We start from the raw sequence: 13,067 nt of genomic DNA, 5'->3' as shown, positions 1-13,067 counted from the left end.
ATAAAATGCCAGAGGAAATTGCTGTAGATAAAAGAAAGCAATGCGTGTGGGAGGAGGGAGGGGGTCACAATGCAGCGTATGCTCTGATGAGTGCTGCACCAGGTGTTACTGCTCTGGAAGGAGACTTTGTGGTTGTCCTGTAAAAATGGCAGCGTAATGATCAGTGAAACAAGTGTCAGTACTCATTAGTGAAGAACAGAAAACAAAACAGAAAGCATGAGTGTGCCACTGTGTAAATGCCTGGCGCTCCCCTGTCTTCAATACTATGTGGAGCTCTGGTCCTCCGTGTTTTCTATTTCACCTTCCTCAATCCACAAAATGTAAAGAAGAAAAATCCAAAGTATGGGGTGACAAAGAGCTACCAGGAGTCCTTGGTCTGGAAAGTACTTGACATAGAAGAGACCTGCAAAAATTATGAATGTCATGAAGAAGGAGATGGGTAGTGAGTGTCCACTGTCCTTCCCAGGAGATGAGCATGAAACAAGCGTGAGAGCTGTCAAGGGAAACGTGATGGCTTCTCGGCAGCTCTGGGGGTGTCAAGCTTGTACTGCTAGCCAGGATGCTATCTGAATTCAATAAGGAGAGGACAAGAAATGGTTGTGTGGCAGGAGGTATAGGTTGTGGACCTGAAGGAAGAGAGCTGAGTAGAGGCAGAGGAGAGGAGACTGGCTAGGTACTGGAGGAGTGACAACCTGGCATGACAGGGGAGAATAAAATGCGTTTTTGAGAGGGGATCTGTTTTGGAGAATGGAGTGGCTTAGGGAACGAAGAGAAAGGAAAGAAGCAGACAACTGCAGGAGTTGTGGGAATGGCAGGCAAACCTCTACCTACTCAAACACACTTGCTTACAAGGTGGGGATGGAGACAGGATTGTTAGAGTGAATTTGAGGTTCTGCTGTTGGCAAATACCTCTCCAACTTGGATGAGCAGCCTGCTAGCATGCATTCCCCCGGTGGGTAACAGCTTGTCAGTGCCATAATTCTGCTTTATTCAACTTGACTGCATAGAGGCTGTATTAGACTGATGGAAGAACTATTCCAGCTTTTAGACAATACCATGTAGTGGCATATCCTTTTTAAATGACACCACACAGATAAGATATTAAGCCAACCTCTTTCAGATTAAACGCCAGAATGGAAGTATGCTTTTATAACTTCATTTTAGCCTTGTTTTACATAAATGCACTTCTGAGAAAACTGTAAACTGCATTTATTTGTTTTTCCCCTGCAACAAAACTCCTATTCAGCTTGGTGCATATGATGGATTTGCTGTGAAGATAAATTAAACTCCTGTAGAAAGAGGCTGCATTGGATCCCCAATTCATTTGCTGTGGTTGTTTGAAGTTATGTAATGAAAGGTGGAAGGAATTGCAAGAAAGACTATTTTGTCCTGAATGGGACAAGCTAAGCCCTGCCCAAGGGAGCTGGATTATATTTTCGCCAGTGCCACAGAGTAACCGCTTGATGCAATCTCTCAAGGCAGGCATCTCCTGGGTAGTCAGTGGTTACACCTGTGGTGGTCTCTTCTAGCGTGAGTACCCGTTTTCTTTGTGTGACTGGTAGGCATCTGACGAGTAACTTGAGTCAAAAACCACTTTAAACATAATCTAGCATTGTACAGTATCTGTTATCTGAAGCATTGGACCCTACATTGAATTTTGAATTTGATTTCCTAGAGTTCTTCTAGGAAGGTGCAACCAGAAAGCTGAACATAGATGAGGGAAGGGCAACAAAATCATCATGTTGTTCAAGAAAGGACTTCCAGCATGTGGGGAGGGACTGTGCTCTGATGTAGTTCTGTTAAGTGAACCAAAGTAATGGTACATGATTGATGATGATAGTTCTGTTACTGTCAACTTTTTTGTTGGTGGTTTTGCCAGTTGATATTACAGTCTTTGTTGGTATTGCTTGTTTAATACATGTACTCTGTTGTTCTTATGTTTCTTAAGGTGGCTTACTTTCCCCTTTTCTGCTCCCAAAATAATTAAATACTGTTTAATCATGACCAACCAATTTAGATAACAGGATGCTCTTGGTCACCCTTGTTGTAATAAAAATAATGATAAATACAGTGGAGAAAACTCTTGTGTTTCATTGATTTAAAGTAGGTGAGGTTTATTCATTTCATGGAAGGTTATCAGCTGGTGTTTGTGTATGGTTAGGTAGACAGGCAGCCACTGGGCAGGAGAAGAGAAATCCCAAATTACTTTTTTTTTTTTTTTTTTTTTTTGTATTCTCTTGGAATCACCTTTTGGATGCTCTGATGATGATCTATAAGAAGCCTGAGTTCCCAATTTTAACACTTCAGTTAAGTTCTTAATGTCAAATCATACAAAAGTCCATCCTGCTAAAGTAAATATAGCTATTCCAGAAGGATATATGTCCAGTGTTTCACTTTACTTCAGCAGAGGATACGTGTATCCTCATATTTGATCTGCATTGTTCTTTTAATATCTAAAATCTGCCATGCAGCTGTAGTGTTGTCCTTGGAAGCACATGGCCTGTGCCAGGCATACTTCACCAGCCCATGGAGCACATGCGTGGCCTTCCTTGGTGTCACTGCTCTTCATGGTGGTTGAGTAGGGCATCTTCATCGGCCAGACAAAGGTTCTCCTCGTCCTAACCTGCTGTTAGGCCTCAGAGGAGTAGCAGAAGTTTGTGAAGGGGATCAGCATCTCGGAGCACCATGTAGTCACAGCAGAGGCTGAAAGACCTCTGGGAAATGGCTCTTTATGGCAACCTGCAGCCAAGGGGAGCTGAAATGTTGCAACAAAAATGCTGCCTCCAAACTGCTGCTGCAGCCTCATGCCACAGGTGGTGTAACCAGTATTGGCGTTTGTGCCATCACTCCTAGAGCAGCTCTGTGTCTTTCTGCTTCTCCTTAAATCTGCTCTGTGAAGGCTTCTGCAGGACTAATTCAGCTTTCATCTAGAAATCTTCCTCTCGTGTATTGCAGTAACTGGCAGGTAGGTGGAAACTGAGTTTCTGAACTGTAACATGGCTGGAGAAAATCCTCGTTCTTTGGTGCGTTGCCTAGAGTTTTACTGCCATCCTCCATTTTATCACTGGAAAAATACCTAGTTTAACTTTCAGTGTGAAGCTTTGCTGATCAATACATTACAAGCATAGTAAAGTTCAAGAAATTGTCTCCATTACTATCTTGAGATGAGAAATTGATTTAGCTGCATTCTCTCTCTGCTAATTCGTCTGTGCTTTACGTTCCCATAAAAGGTATTATGTGCTCCTTATTTTCCAGCAGTGTCATCAATCCTAATGAAGAGAGAAGAACAAAAATTTATATTGTGTGTATGGGATAGCTGATCTCTGACTTAGCTCTTAATTTGTAAATGTTGCTGTAGGCTTCACTTCTCAGCTTCTGTGCTTCAGTTACATGCAAAATCTAGGGGCTGGGATGGGAGCAAAACTGAAGAATATGGCAAAGGAACATAAAGCTAGATTGCTTTTTAATCTAAACCTCAAAAAATGAGATGCTGATTAAAATTTAATGAAAGGAATTAAAGCCTCATTTGTGAATTTTGTGTACTTTTGGAGTGTTTGGTCCTGTGTTAATTACATTGGGACTGTTTTCAGTACTTATCAGCCATCAGTTCACTGCCTCTGACTCTAAAATGCCCAAAGTTTTACTCTTTAACAATGGCATTACGTATGAGAGCTTTGCATGTATTTGCTAATTTACATACAAATGCATATGAGTGCTATTGTAGCTCTGATGATGAAAGTGGTATAGTGGGAAAAGCAGCCAAAACAAATAAGAAAAACAGTAAAGGGTTTTCCTGGTCATTCTTGTTGTTGCTTTTCCCAGTGTCCATTGGCCTCGCCTTTGTAGGAAGCTGGCAAGGATGGTTTATTTGCAGAATACTTTGGCATTTTTAGGTTTAATACTAGTGTTCGTTGTTCCAGAGCAGATGGATAAATGAAAAAGAAAGCAACACTACATACTGTGACTTTGGTCACTGCTCATGATATAGCCGTTATTTTTTTAATGAAATTTAAACATCTTGGCAGGTTCTAAAGAGTTGTGTTAAAGTGGGGCAAAACCCCTTGTTTTCTCTTTTGGCTCCACTGACATTAACCTCAGATTTTCCCTGTGTCTCTGAATATTTTCTGTTACAAACACAAAGCAATGATATATAGTTGTCAGTCGTCTAGAAGATTCAATATGCCTGTTACAGACCTAAAGGTATTAAATACCAGTATAAAAAACAAGCTAGATAAAGCATTAAGTGCATGTGGGTTTATTAAAACCTGTCTTATTTCAACGAAGAGGCAAATTCATGGGATTTCCAGAGAAAAGCTGTCAGCAGATAGGATGCAAGCAGGTAATGAACAGTTTGCTTTCGGGGATGTTTGTAGCATCTCAGCTCACATTTGTAGCAAGACATGGATATGCACAGGTTTTAGTTACTGGGACTCAATGCAATAGTGTTGTTAGCAAAAACTTATTTGGATCCAAGAAAATCCATGTGTCCTTGTGCGATGCTACCAGCATTTACCATCAGCTCAGGTGTTCTGTCAGAGAAAGACATTTTGGGCAGGTCAGGCTTTTTAAGGAGCTCCACTGTCTCCCCTGGTGTATGTTTTGATGGAGTGGGTTGGTGTCTGGGTTGTGCTGTGGACCTGTTTCCTGTGGGCTTGGGGGAAGGCGAAGGGGGAAAGCAGAGGCTGGCATTGGGCAGGGCAAGGGAGCTGCTTGGGTTCGTCTCCCCCACCTTGCTGGTGGGCTAAGGGGGGGCACTTGTTCTGTGCAAGGAGCTGCTGGACTTAGGGCGTGGCTTCTTGCGGTATGTAGTAGTGTCGCAGGGCTTGGGACCTATTATCAGAGATCTTTAATGAATAATTTAAACAAGTGAATCTAGCATGAAGGTGAGAGGAGGAAAATGCTGACTGAGGTCACTGAGATTATCTGTGCCCTTTTCCCACAAGCGGTCATTCATACAGTTTCATTTTAAGCCTGGAATGACTTTCCAAAACCTGGCAGGGCTTGATGCGAATGACGAGTTTCCCACTGACATCAGTGAACTCTGAATCACACCTTAAACTTCCAGGCTTGTTTCATAGAATTATAGAATACCAGGTTGGAAGGGACCTCAAGGATCATCTGGTCCAAACTTTCTTGGCAAAAGCACAGTCTAGGCAAGATGGCCACCATATCCAGCCGAATCTTCAAAGTGTCCAATATTGGGGAATCCACCACTTCCCTGGGGAGGTTATTCCAATGGCTGGTTGTTCTCATTGTGAAAAAACTTCCTCTTGTGTCCAATTGGAATCTCCCCAGGAGTAACTTGTACCCATTACCCCTTGTCTTTTCCATGTGACTCTTTGTAAAAAGGGAGTCTCCATCTTCTTTGTAGCCACCCTTTAAATACTGGTACATGGTGATAAGGTGTTCCCTAAGCTGCCTTTTCTCAAGGCTGAACAAACCCAGTTCTCTCAGCCTTTCCTCATACGGCAGGCTTCCCAGTCCTTTGATCACCTTTGTGGCCCTTCTCTGGACACTCTCCAGCCTGGCCACATCTTTTTTGTATAGCTGGGACCAAAACTGAACACAGTGTTCCAGGTGTGGCCTGACAAGCGCTGAGTAGAATGGATAATGACTTTATCTGTGCTGGTAATGCCCTTGTTGATGTAACCCAGCATTCCGCTGGCTTTCTTTGCCACAGCAGCACACCGTTCACTCATACTGAGCTTGCTGTCCACCAGGACCCCCAGGTCCCTTTCCACAGAGCTGCTCCTCAGCTGGGTAGATCCCAGCCTGTGCTCCACTCCTGGATTATATTTTTCCAGGTGCAAGACCTTTACATTTGCCTTTGTTGAACTTCATAAGGTTCTTGTTAGCCCACTCTTCCAGACTATCCAGGTCCTCCTTGATGGGTGGCTCTCCCTTCCGAAGTGCCCACTTCCCCACTCAGTTTGATACCATTGGCAAACTTCATCAAGGTATACTTGATCCCATCATCCAGAGCACTTACGAAGATATTAAACAGCATCGGGCCCAATATCAATCCCTGGGGGACCCCACTTGTGACAGGTTGCCAGTTTGAAAAGGAGCTATTTACTACAACCATCTGGGTGCAGTCTGTTAGCCCGTTCCCCACCCACTGCACAGACCACTTGTCTAGACCATAATGCATGCATGTTTCTAGGAGGAGGCTGTGGGAAGCTGTATTGAAAGCCTTGGAGGAATCCAGGTAGACAATGTCCAGTGCTTGCCCCACATCAACCAAGCAGGGTACTTTGTCGTAGAAGGTGATCAGGTTTGTCAAGCACAATTTGCCCTTGGTGAACCCATGCTGGCTTTTCCCAATCATGTGCTTCGTTTGATGTGTGATAGCCCCCAGGAGGATTCGTTCCATAACTTTCCCAGGGACTGAAGTAAGACTGATGGGCTTATAATTTCCTGGATCCTCCTTTAAGCCCTTCTTGTAGTTGGGGATGACATTAGCCTTCTTCCAGTCTTCTGATCTCCACAACTTCTCAAAGATTATGCGGAGTGGCCTCACAATGATGTCAGCCAGCTCTCTTAACACCCTTGGGTGTTCAGGGCCTTCCCTAAAAGCCATCTTGGCAGCAGCACCTACAAAACCAAATGTGTTGTTTTCATTTAAATAATTTAAGATGCCTTGTCTAGATATCTCTTCTGCACTGGGTGACAACCTGATTGTATCTCCCACACCTTTGACTTTCATTAATCCCTCCCTTCCTGATTGCTATACCTTCTCTTGTTTGTGTGATGCTCATCATGTAGTTTGCAGGCTCTGGGCCAGCAAATCTCCTCTCTGCGAGAGCATCCAGCCTGTCTTTGGGTTCTGTCAAAGCAGTGTAAGATGATATGAAATCTTTATGGTCTTTGAAGTAGAGGCACAATCTTGTTTTATTTATTGCATCAACATAACCCACTCCTCATTTTGCAGTAGGCGCCAAGCTGAGTAAGAAGAAGAGATGAATTTACTTGTATTTCAGTCTGTAATTTGAAGGACCGTGGATGTATCAATCCCAGAGATTTGACAGTGAAGCAGTCTCTCACTGTTGATATGGGAAAGAGATTCTTGGTTGTTCTTTAAGGGTGTTACAGTGCTGATAGATGTCCTCTGCAATAGTGACTTGAAGAACAGAGTAGCATGGAGATATTATATTGAATAGAAGGTAGTATTTGGTTGTGTTACAATAGGAAGCTCATTCTTGCAGGTCTGCTCGTGGTTTGGGGCAAGCTGGTGATATTTTATAAGATAATCACATGGGGGGAAAAACTAATTTCCATTCTTTTGCTTTATGTTTAGATACATCACTTTGAGATCACAGAATGAAAACAGCATGAAATGTTATGGCAAAGACAGCACAGCAAGATACAGGAGTCTTGCAAATCCTCAAAAATCAGGTAAAGTTACAGCATCATATGCCCAATTTCTATGAGGCTGGCTTATTTAATAAGGTTCAATGCTTTTTGACTGTTTTCCAAACTTGGGGCTTCTGAGTCTCTGTGGGTTTATTGATGGAGTTCTCAAATATGACCAGTGTGTTGGCTTTGTGTCCTGTTAAAACATTATGTTATTTACCACAGTATGTATGACACAGGAGATCCCCACACGTTTAAATCTTTCTTAAAGGACTACCTTGGCTATATTGTCTCATACAAGCAAAATGGACATTACCTTAATTTAAAAAAAACAAACCAGCCATGGTGGTCAGTTCTGTATAGCCATTGGACTTTACTTGGCTCCATTGCTAGGTACCAACATGATGCATTTTAGAGGGATTGACTTTTCAGAGGGTCCTGCAGCTGCATTTCTGAAAACTGTCTCCTTTGGGGGAGACACTGGGCTCAAAATAGCTGTTCCCTCCCTACTGAAAGCTTAGCCATATGCTATTTTCTACATACTATTACTTCTGCCTGTTTTTTTTTTTAATTGTTTGTCTGTCTCAGGATGTTTCCTTCCTGCCTCTTTTTGCAAATCCTAGCATATGTTCTCTGACTGTTTCACAGCATTTACAGTTACAGAAAAAGGCAATCACGTTACAGGCTTCAGTGAGTAAATACTGCAGAGGTCAGGAAGAAACTGGTTAAGTGCATTGTAAGGATGCTCACTTTATACTAAAATTGTATGCTTATCGTGGCTGTGGTCACAACAATAGCTGATGGATTGATGTTTGAGTGGAAAGGCATAAAAATTTCCCATCCTGCCCCAAACCAACAGCAGTGACCAGAGGTTCTAATGTAGCCACATAAGATAAGTGGGCAAGGTCTAACCTCTCTGTCCCAAGATTTTCATGCTGGGCTCTTGTCATGTCTGCAGAACTAGGATCTTGCTGGGGAAAAACAAGTCAGTTCAGTAATAGAAGTGAAATAAAATATGAAATTGAGGGCAATTTTGGTAATAGGACATGTTTATTTTCCAGGGAGCATTTGAGAGTATGGCCCTTGATATAGGACCCAGCGGAAGGTACTACAATTTATTTCATCTAAGCAGTCAGTAAACCCAGATTGGCTGAAGAGATTTCAAATCAAGTTTCATAGACAGCTTCAGCCTTGATCAAATCTGGACTAATGTATTGGTAAATATTAGAAAAATAATTGTGTTTATCACAGGTCATCAGCCCTTTTAATTAATGCTGTCTTCTGTACACTTTTTGTCACTTAGTCATGGAATATGCAATTCAAGTGCCCTTCTGGCCTTACTCAAGGTTTTTATTTTATTTTTATTTTTAATCACTATTGTGACGAGATCACATCATTTTATATTTGCCATTTTTATGAAGTAATGTGATACCTGCTTCAGTCGCAGTTCTCTGAACCCTTCAAAGTACCTTGAAACTGTAATGCCAATTCACTGACAGCAAAGATAATCAGATTTTTTTGAAGCAACCTTCTTCATTTCTTTGGGACTCATGGAACTGTATCTCCCTTAAACTAAATTGAGTTAATGTCTTTATTTAGACATCAGCCTCCTCTTCTTGAATAACCAGAATTCTGTTAGTTTTGGGAAAAAAAGTTTTCATTAAATTACCAGTGCCTCAAAGTGTGTTTTCTACTTAGAACTTAGATCAAAAAGAGAGGAAAATGTTTCTGCTTGTTTGTCTTCCTTTCTCCTCCCCCTTTTCTAGAGACTTTCCTGAGATGATCAACTGTTGGTTTTGCTGTTGTTTTTTTGTTGCCTTTTTTTTTAAACTTCATTGAAGTAGAGAAATTGCTAGGTTCCCCTCCCAATGCAGTCGTTGCTCTCCCCTCCCCCAAGTCCAATGTGTTCTTTATTAAACTGAATTAGGACATTCTAGTCTCTCTTAAGAGTGGAAATGGGAACAGCTTAAATGAGCAGCCACATGAGACTCAGCAGCCTTTCCAACTGCACTGCAGAAGGAGCTCAGCTGCAAAGCGAATGATAATTTTTGAAGGATTTGTGCAACTGTTGAAGAATTACCAGCATTAATATTAAAAAGCAGCTAATCTGTTTTTCCCCTTCCGTTTTAAGAGTGTATAGCTTTCCTACTATGTTCTTCCTTATGCTTGCTATAAAATCAGTGTACTGAATATTTTGCTTCCTTTCCATTCTCTTTTCACTTTTGCAGTTATTTGCTTATGTTCTCATATACTGAAGTGGGTTTTTTGTTATTGTTGGTTTTGCCTAATGACACCAACCTTGGGGTCTGTGTGCAGATATGGGCATGGATTTGAGATATTTGCCATCTAAAGAAAGCCAAAATTGAAGTGCAGGAGAAAACATATAAGCAGTTGTATCCTGGATTGGGATGAAAAGGTTTTCAGCCCTATAAGCGTTTTTCCTCGAGATAGCTATAGAAAATTATTGTTGGTCCTTGAAATCCGTATTGCTATTTCAGTGTTTGTTCTAACCAAAATAGCAATGATCCTGATACCTTTTGACCCTTGTTTGCAGTCTCTGCCTCTGTTGCCGTATCAGATGTCTTCAGGGTTTCTATAGATATTTTTTTTAAAAAGTAGATCTTTGAGTTGTTATCTTCTCACCTCTCTTTCCCCTTTTCTCTCTGCTAGTTCACCCAACCACCTTGCTTGGTGTTAGAAATTATTCATTCTGTTTCAGTCCTGTGCTGTTTTTTTCACGTGCTTATTTCCTGTGCCAAAAAAACCCTGGAGCTAGGGCTTGAACTGTGGCTACACGAAGAGTTACGGAGGCAAACCTGTATCTAAACAGCCTGCAAGAGCGCAGGGGTCTCTGAAATATGTCACTCTTCCTCTTTGAATTCTGTGCTTCTCAGCCATCCAGCATTACCGCTGTCATCACATCTGAAGATGTAGGGGTAGTGCCAGCTTTGCTTCCAAGAGCTGGGTTTGAGTAATGCACGTGCGTCCGTTCTTAGCTAGCATTCCCTTGGTTTTTAAAGCTGCTCTTCTTGGTGGGTTCTTAGTGGTGGTTGTACATTGGTAGTGTCCAGCTGAAAATCCTGCCTGTCTGTGCTATTGCTTAAAGGCTGGATTATAGTTGGCCTGCATGGTGGGAGCTGCTGGTAGCATCAGTGTTAGCAGAACGGAGGCTATCAGGGAAGGAGCTGCTGTGTATTCCTGTGTCTGTCCTAAAGGAAATCAGAGAGCAAGATGATGTGAATGATGGCTGTCTTGATTTAGGAACAGCTTAGCAGAAGATCTCACAGTTCTGAATAACAAGATAACAAGGCAGGCCAATTAAAACATTCTCATAAAAAAAGACAAAAAATTGAGTACGATAAATCTTATTTTGTTTCTATTGAAGCTAAGGCGGGGGGGGGCAGGAATTCAGAGGAAGGAAGGAAGCAGAGAACTTATGGTTTTGGATTTCATCTTATCTGCAGTTAAAAATGAAGCTTATATTCTAATAGCAAAGAGATAGCCACTTGAGAAAGCCCTGTCTCAGCCTGTGTGACTGAAGGGTGGTAAGGCACAACTAATGCACGTCTGCAGTGTTGGGAGAACACATAGCGATGACACATTTCTGTAAGCAGGCATGCCTTGAGTTAAGTGTTATAAAAAACAGTTTAGACTGCTAAGAGTGGTGGTTAAACTTGCTTTAACTGATGTGTTACTGTCCTGGAGGGAGGAACATGAGGAGGGATGGTGCCCCAGCAAATGAGCATCTGCTGATACTGTTGTTTGTGAGTAGCTGCAGGTGCTATGTTCTGCAGAAGCTGGTTGAACATGGAGGTCTTTTTTGCATCTGCCATCTTATCCAGTCTTCTTTTTTCAGGCTAACTAGTAATTAATCTATAAAAGCATGTAGATTTTTGCTTAAAGTGACAGCTGAAAAACTTGAAGTGAGTTGGACAAAGCATAGGATCCAATTCCTTTTTGATACACAGCCATGCAACCTCCTGAGATGGCTTAGATCAGTGCTCTAATAACTTTATGGCCTTTTAATGAGTCTGCTTCCTTCAGCACCTGCTCTTCTACAGTCTTTTGTCATCCCTCTCCATTAACTCAGTTCTGAAACTGGCACTGGCTGTGCCAGTTTTGCAGCCTACACCCAGCCCAACTTTCATGCACTGACTTATTTGGAGTGGATGTCTTGCTCTAAAATTCATGTGGATTCAGGCAGTTCAATAATGTGATGGCTTGATCTGTTGTTTACTAGAGTTGAAAAATTCTGCAGGTTTCAGCTTCTGTGGTGTGTGATGAAGCTGGGAGTGGTTTTTTTATGTAACTACCATCTCCTTGATATTTCACTGCCTGTCTTCTCTAAGTTCTTCTTACCCTCCAGTGATACAGTTTATGAAGGAGGAAAATCAGATCACCTTTACTGAAGACTGATAATGTTGGAATATTCTTCCATTTCATGTTTACCAGAATTAAGTTATGGCATGCTTCCAGAAGAGACTACTACTTGTATTGCCTTACAGTTGCTTGTGTTTGAAGAAGGAGACAGTTGGAGTGTGTAAAGGCATTTCAGCCACCTTGGCATGTCCCTGGCTTTCAGTCTGCAGAATGGAGCTGTGCAAGTTGCAGGGGACTGCTGAAATGATGAGAAAAGAGTTGGAGCAAAACCTTGTCTCTGTTGAAATCAGTTGAACTCCCATTAGAGTCCAGATTCCATCCATAAACTTAAGTAGGGTATTTCTCTTTCTAGGCAGTGTACAGAAATGTTTCTGTCCTTCTGCATTTGTTTTCGTGTTTCTTTGTAATGATTGCGTAATTGGGATATATCTGTAATGTCAGAAATGTAATACGTTAAGTAGCATAAATGACTGTTGGGAAAAGAAGAAACAGAACTGCAGAACCATTGTTGCTTTAAAACTCCTGCTGCTTTTAGTTGTTTGATTTAACCATTTAGTAGTTAGAGTTGTTCTGATAAATCGCAGTGATGGGTGCATGCATGGGCATGAGTGCTAAACAAAAAGGAGAAAAAGCACCCTTTTCTTCCTATCACTGAAAGAAATAGAAATCATTCAGTACACTGCCAATGGCTTCTCAGTTGGCCAGAGACTGACTTTGGTGCCCCTAAAGCCTTAATGATGATGTGTACAGCACTGAAATGCTGTTAGATTTTAATCCAACAAGAAATGTGTACTGTTAGCATTTTGTTAAAGTTGACAGCAAATGCTCAGTGTATACAGAATCAAGCCCTTGAATTTAAGCCTGTTCAAGTACTAAAAAAAAATTTTTGTTATCTAAGGGACGGGTTTATTACTGATTATGCTTTTATCAATGTGCCTATCTGTTTTTTTTCTGTTACCTGAAGGTAGAATAACAATGCTTTTTAAACATTTGCACTTTTCTCCCTCCAGATCAGTGATGCTTTTGAAAGGAATGTTTTATCTTTCTTTTTTCTTTTTTTTTTTTTCTTTTTTTGGGGGTTGGGAGGGGGGAAAATGGATGTTTGAAAACAATGCAAATTTTTTCAAATGTGATTCTCATAGTGACTGAACTTTCCAGTCCTTTTGTGACTTGACTGGTATTTTAATATAATATTCCATTATAATTTTTTCAGATTTTTACAAATGTTTCTGTGTAACTGTGATGATAACTCTGTAATCTACCTAATAGACAGCAGTATGTCCCACCTATCAAACTGGAGGTGAGTTGAGGGTGCTGAAGCTGCTGGATAGGAA

General features: G+C 41.4%; 1 protein-coding gene across 7 annotated transcripts in view; it reads left to right on the top strand.

Annotated features, from left to right (window-relative positions):
- The window catches only part of TRERF1 (transcriptional regulating factor 1), a 104,888-nt gene that overhangs the window by 65,914 nt on the left and 25,907 nt on the right, over nt 1-13,067 (top strand). For all 7 annotated transcript variants that reach the window (XM_041128192.1, XM_041128191.1, XM_041128193.1 and 4 more), the window contains one exon: nt 7,298-7,395. The gene's annotated coding sequence lies outside the window, so the exon portion shown is untranslated. The remainder of the gene's footprint in view (nt 1-7,297; nt 7,396-13,067) is intronic.

This window comes from Aquila chrysaetos, chromosome 13 (assembly GCF_900496995.4).
Source record: "Aquila chrysaetos chrysaetos chromosome 13, bAquChr1.4, whole genome shotgun sequence".
In the NCBI taxonomy this organism is placed as follows: Eukaryota; Metazoa; Chordata; class Aves; order Accipitriformes; family Accipitridae; genus Aquila; species Aquila chrysaetos.
Note: the sequence above shows the minus strand (reverse complement) of the source record. Positions and strands in the feature narration are given on the sequence as shown.